Source organism: Austrofundulus limnaeus, unplaced genomic scaffold (genome assembly GCF_001266775.1).
Source record: "Austrofundulus limnaeus strain Quisiro unplaced genomic scaffold, Austrofundulus_limnaeus-1.0 Scaffold276, whole genome shotgun sequence".
In the NCBI taxonomy this organism is placed as follows: domain Eukaryota; kingdom Metazoa; phylum Chordata; class Actinopteri; order Cyprinodontiformes; family Rivulidae; genus Austrofundulus; species Austrofundulus limnaeus.
This window is the reverse complement of record NW_013952678.1, coordinates 287540-294187: the sequence shown is the minus strand read 5'-3', so window position 1 is coordinate 294187 and position 6648 is coordinate 287540. Positions and strand designations below refer to the sequence as shown.

Below are 6648 nucleotides of genomic sequence, written 5' to 3'. Positions count from 1 at the left end.
AATAATGAATTTTATTATTAATTAGCATTTTTACACCAGCAATTGTTGACTTATTGGTGAAATGTTTACCATTTTAAACTTATAGTAGGCTCTTTTAATACTCAGTTTTTCTTGTGTTATTGTACCATGTTCTGCAGATGTTTTTATTCCTTTTTTTATTCTTTTCTTACACAACATCCAGATACAGCCAAAATGAGGTTCTTTAGGGTTTAAAAACCTGCTTATTTTTATGTAGAACTTGACTTCAATGATCAAGTATGTGCTTTAAAATTGAAAACTGTCTGTTGAAAGAAAGGGCTAAAGCCTCACTTGAACATAATCCCATTAATACAGATCTGTGATACATTTCAGTCATCACAACAAGGTTTTTGTTCTGCACTGCTTCTGAAAAACTCTGGTTCTTCAGGGTGAAGAGATGGCAGTGTCAGAAGAATTTTAGTTCATTCCCCTTKTAGTGAGACACCAGTGATTTACGTTGGAAAGAACATGTGAGAGATGCTAAGTGTATGAATGTAGTATGGGTGTTTTAAAACATATGTTTGAGGATTTTTTTGGACTAAGCAGAATATGCGCTGTTCATCCTCTTTCGCTGCCTSTTTGTCATTGTGGCTGGGGAGGCAGATGTTCTCGCTCTCCCTCTGGACCTCCTTTCATCATTCCCTTCCCAGTTTGATTTTTAGGCCCGGCTAATCGAACCCAGTTTCCCCCCCAAAGAGACTTGGGAGATTCTCGTGTGATCATAACTTTGGCTCCTGGACTCGACGTGCCTGCCAGTTTCARTGACTTACTTTGTTTTAGGACAAAGGAGTTTAGCAGATGAACTTGTTCGTGCTTGTTTTTTTTCCCTTTCCTTTTCTATTTCCTTTCTATTCCTAAGAGATTTACATTTTTTTTTACTTTTTCCAGTTATAAATTTTAGTGGCTGCTTAGATGCTGAGGTTTCACACAAACAATAAATCTTTGTTTTCAGAGGTGAGGTTTAAATTTCTTTGAATAACGAGGGTCAGTGATGCRGTGAACATCTCAGAAAACATGAAAACTCAAAATAAACCACTTCAGTTTTTGACCTCAGATCATATTTTTTAAACTGTATATACATTTATTGCTAAGTTTTTTTTTTTGTTATTGAAATTTTGACAATAGGTAAAATAAAGCAGCATTATTCGCTGAAAAGGAGGCAAAGCAGACAGGTCAGGTTGGCAGTACAAAGAAGAAAGCTGTCATTTTCCRGAAATTATGAAGATCTTCCCTGCTTCCAACGAACACATCCATTTTGACAACTGTGTTTATCTTATCTTAAAGGCAGTTGATCAACCTTGTCATGTCCTTGTTTATTAAAATAATAACTCTCTTTGATGGAGCTGCCTTCATGAAAATCTACAGGAAAAGCTGGTATCAGATAACCTTTAAATCATAGATGGACTACAAATGGCCCGAGGGCCAGAAGTGGTTCCTGGACCATGTCAGCACCACTCTTTACTCTCCTCCAAAACCATAATACTAATATTAAATAATTAATGTTTTATCAAATAATGTTGGAATATATTAAAGTACAACTTCTGTTGTATTTATTAATRTATTTTGACCAATCGTGCTGGAAAGCTTGTTTTAATTGGATAAGGGGTGAAAAAATCAATAAAACACGAGGAACCAAAGTGACCCATCACATCAAACCAGGGRTTAAGTCAGATTTGGTCAAACTAAACCAAGCATATTTCAGATTCTTGTCTTATAAACTACGTGTTGATGCCTGATTGTCCTGATATCATGAGTTGTTCTAGAGATATGATTAATTTCTCTTGCTAGTMAGGAAGACCCCAGGAAAATCAGTCTGAATCCTAGTTGGAAGCATACTCCAWTGAGGATTTGTTCACGCAGTTTAAAAGAGGAAACCTCAAAACATATTTGGATATCAGGATTTCCCAGCTAAATTGAAAAAAAGCTTTAGTGTGCAAGGAATGTTGTGAAAATGTAGGGTTTTTCTGCTCAATGTCATTGTTTGTGTTGGTGCTGCTCAAAGAAAGCCTTCAAAACATTCTTTAGGWATATGTTTTGAACATTTCTTTTAAGGAACCTATACATTTATTTAACATGATTTGACAATGTCCATTTATCTCACATCTTTCTATTGATGCAGCTGCTTATTTTCTCACTACTCTACTTGTGACTTAATCTTTGGTTTGTTGGGATGGGTCATATTTACAAAATAGTCAACAATTAACAAGTGTTTGCTTCATGTGTCACAAGTAAAACAGATTAAATGTTTCTGAGTGTCTTTTTGTAGATGATGTGATATTATACTATATAGACTGCAGGTGATGTACTGGGCCCTCTTTTTTAACAAAAACAAAATGAATCAGTCTTAAAATCACACCTGCCTTTAATGATTAGTAACTGTACTTGTTGTTCTACTTTGTAATTAATTTAATTTATTATGATTAAAGCTAAATACTGTACATGTATTTGTCCAGTGATTATAGAGTATTTCAGCTCCTTCAATGATTTATTTATTTATTTTACATTAGTGGTCTGTGACCAGCTGCCATCTGTCCATGCAGCTTTAGCCAATCCAAACAGAGCAAGATCTTTTAGTTTTATGGTCATCTGCCTGCAGACAGTTCACTTCCTCTCTAAATGAGGGGCTCTGTGCAGCAGAGTTACTTCRGAGCCGAAGGCAACAACTAGACTGACCCAAAATGAGCTGTTTGTCTTATGCGTAATTCAGACCAGTGCAGGATCCAAACGCATTTAGTTTGAGCACGACGCWGTGTTTTTGGCAGAATTCACGAAGAATTGATAGTATCGAAACAAATGTTCACTTCCAGACTTATTCTTTTAAATTTAGATCCTTGGCTGGATGTTCTTTCATCATTTGTTCCTTCCTGTTCATCATCTCTTTCATTCATTCCAGCTCCTGTTTCCAGAAGCTCATTCTACACTTTCTGAAATGTGTAATTGTGTTGTGTGTGTGTGTGWGAGAGAGAGMGAGATCCTACAACTGTTTGTGTACTTTTCTACCTGTCAGCRCCTGCATCCTGCCAGGAGTTGAAATTTTATATTTTTCAGATACAGTATTTCCACTGTTGAGCTMTGGGTGAAATATAATTCACATTAAAGCTAAATAAGTTTCCTGTAAACCTTAAGCGAAGCTATAAAACAGATTCCCATGGACTCCAACAGATTTGACACTCTGYTCTCATTCTTTCTTATGTAAGAAGCCTCCTCTGAGTTTAAAAGACAAAGACTTTCCATCAGATGCTTTTGTTATCAAATGAAAACAGCAGACTGAGACACTGTCTGCAGCAGATGAGGTTTTCCCTGCATGTTTGTGATTTATTTGGGTTACTGGGTGCATTTCACGGCCTGCAGTGACTGTCTGCTTTACAGTTGGTTAAMTTCTCCTGGCTGACCCGCTGCAGCTGAGGAGAAGGAAGGGTGGAGGCCGACCTGGCAGCAGCTCAACAGTGGAAATTCACACCTGGCCTCAGGCTTGAAGAAAAACTAAATGAGTTGTGAAGAATATTAGTCCTGTGGATTCTCTGCTGCACCCTCAGTACGGCTCATAATTACTGCTGCTCATTGAATGTGTCAGAAGGCTGCTGTCATTCTAATTTTTGTCCTAAAACAGTCATAAAACTCAGAATTACTTCAGTCTTGCTGTTGAACCTAAAGGGCTCTGAGTCCCCTGAGATTTCCCCTGTGTATAGATATTTTTAAAAGTATTAAAAGTGTTCAAACGACGTGTGGAGAGTTTTATAGTCCTCTCGTTTCGAGCACAAGGCACACAATTTAACTTTTTGAAACGCCCTTTTCTGTAAAGCCAGTTTTGATTTGGACAYGTCTGTGTTTAATTGTGGGGATTTGCTTTTTTGATTATTGAAAACAACTTTTGGATTTGTTTGAATAGACTATGATGTGACTAAGACTGCAGCGCCCAGGAATGAAGCTGCTCTGTATTAACAAATTAACTTTTAGTATTTGTGGCTTGAATGTGGAGCTACAGTATTTGACAGCAGTTTTATCTGGATTGAGTCAAACACTCTTTTAAAGGTATTTATGTAACCTGTCATGTTGTGTTAAAAAACTAGTCAGATCATTTGGAAGACAAAGTCAAAAAAAAGTCATTGAATACATTCATTTTTATTTCTGAAATGTACAACTTTTGTTTATGAACATTTCTGATTATTTTGAGAAAAATGATGAATGTGAAGATTTGAAGTCTATCTCAAAGCTAATGATGTGATGCATTAAAGAAACATAATAATAATAATAATAATAAACTATTTATATGGCACCTTCCAACAATACCTTGCATCGACCAAAGTGCTTCACAAGTTAGAACAAATAAAAACAGTTAACAATAAATCAGTGAACGTTAAAAACACCATAATAATAATAATAATAAACTATTTATATGGCACCTTCCAACAATATCTTGCATCGACCAAAGTGCTTCACAAGTTAGAACAAATAAAAACAGTTAACAATAAATCAGTGAACGTTAAAAACACCACTACAATAAAAGAAGGTAAAGAAATATATTTTACTAAAAGTTAAACATCAAATGACCTTTAAAGAAAATATATTAAGTTTTGCTTTGAACGAAACCAGGTCAGAAATGGCACGTAACTCACAGGGAAGACTATCCCATGCTGTTGGACCAGCGACAGAAAAGACTGGTCCCCCCTATTTCTTGCACTTAGAGCGAGGCACTTCGAGCAGATGTTGACCAGCACACCGCAAAGCTCTGCTGGGCTGGTGGATTTTCAAAAGTTCTGAAATGTAGGGCTAGTCCATTCAAAGCTTTAAAAACAAACAACAGCTTGCACCGTATCCTAAACTGAACCRGGAGCCACTGCAAAGAAGAGAGGACAGAAGTGATGTGTTCATATTTACAACTGATTAAGGTTGATTAATTCCAACATATAAAGCATTACGATAATCAAGCCTAGAACTTACAAAGGCATGGATGGATCACTACGACCAAGCAGTGCCTTTACTTTAGTAAGCGGTCGGAGCTGAAGAAGCCTATTTTCACAACAGAATCAATCTGTTTATTGAGCTTTAAGTTGAAATCGAGCTTCACTCCTAGATTTCTTAACACCTGGTTGAAGTAGGGGAGCAAAGGACTGAGAGAGGTGTTAGATGAGTTACTGCATTCATCAAACAAAATCCATTCAGTTTTGTCATTATTTAAGTGGAGGAAATTTTGAGACAGCCAATGTTTGATGTCATTTWAGCAACTGACAATGGAGTTTAAACTTAGAGAGTGATTGGCTGATAGATTTGCAAATCATCTGCATATAGATGGGAAGACATAATTGATATAATGGGTCCTAAYRGCAGCATGTAAAGTGAGAAGAGAACAGGCCCCAGAATGGATCCGTGCGGTACTCCAGAGGTCAGAAGAATTGAAGAAGAGGAGGACAAATCCCCTATCATGACAGAGAAAGTTCTGTCAGCACAACTCCCTGAAGGCCAACCTGCTGAGCCAGGCGAGGGATGAGGACCACAGGATCCACAGTGTCAAAAGCTGCTCAGTGGTTCAGCATCACCAGCAGAACAGGTTTTTTTGGTGTGAACTGTTAAGCCAGACTGAAATTACGAGCAGCGACAACAGTAGAACACAATACAGTTAAGYTTTGTGATTCAATATTAGTTTAAATTCAATACACTGTTTCAGTACAATACAGCAAAGTAAAGGTATGATTATTTTAATTGCCTAAAAAAATGGTCACTTATGAATAGGTTTAATAATTACAAAACACTTTCACAAAACAATTAAACAATGCACAAAATGAGACCTAGTGCAAAATAAAGCTAAACTGCAGACTGAAACACTCAATAACTTAACATTTATTAGAAAATTGTATTTTCTACATTATAATAAATAAAACACAAGTTAACCTTATCAAGTTTTGTTCTTAAACTATTATTCAATTTGCATGATCAAGGTGAAGCACACTTTTTGTTAAAAAAGCAGGAAATACACAAAAGTAAGAGTTGTATTCAATGAGGTATAGAGGAGTCATTCATTCTTCAGAAGACTAACCACTGTGGTATGTGCGCGACRCCATATTGGAAGGGGCAGSCTATCAATGTAAACAATTAATCATGGCTAGATTTATGTGTAGAATTGTAAATAAATATTAGTTTTTCACTGGTTAGTTTCTGTATATTAGAAACATATTTTAATGTGGATATGTGTACCATGGGAACATGTTTGTGACTGATATAATATGAACTGACGAGCATTTATATCAAATTAGAGTAATGGTCATCAATAACAAACTGAGTTTCACTGATGTGTTGAGCTAAAATTAGCACGTCATGTTTACCACATTCAGCTTAACAGTGCTGTCAGTTGAGTTGTCCTCGCCCTGAACAATATGGCCRCTTTCTCCAACTATGAAAAGTCACAAGAAGGCGACTCCARTCAATATACCTCATTGATTGTGTGCTAAAAGAACAGCCTACAGGAGATGTCACTACACTTTTCAGCTTTTCAATTTTTTTTACTTTTATGAGCTTTTTTTTTTTTGTAAAGAGATACTACATACTCTTGTACATTTATTTTACTGTACTGTAGTTTTTGTTGTAAAAAAAAATGCTGCTTAGTGACAAAAAACAGTGGAGTCTGCTTTGAAT

General features: G+C 36.2%; 1 protein-coding gene across 2 annotated transcripts in view; it reads left to right on the top strand.

Moving 5' to 3' along the window:
• svep1 (sushi, von Willebrand factor type A, EGF and pentraxin domain containing 1) overlaps positions 1 to 6648 on the top strand; it is a gene marked incomplete in the record, with an annotated part of 133423 nt that overhangs the window by 69122 nt on the left and 57653 nt on the right.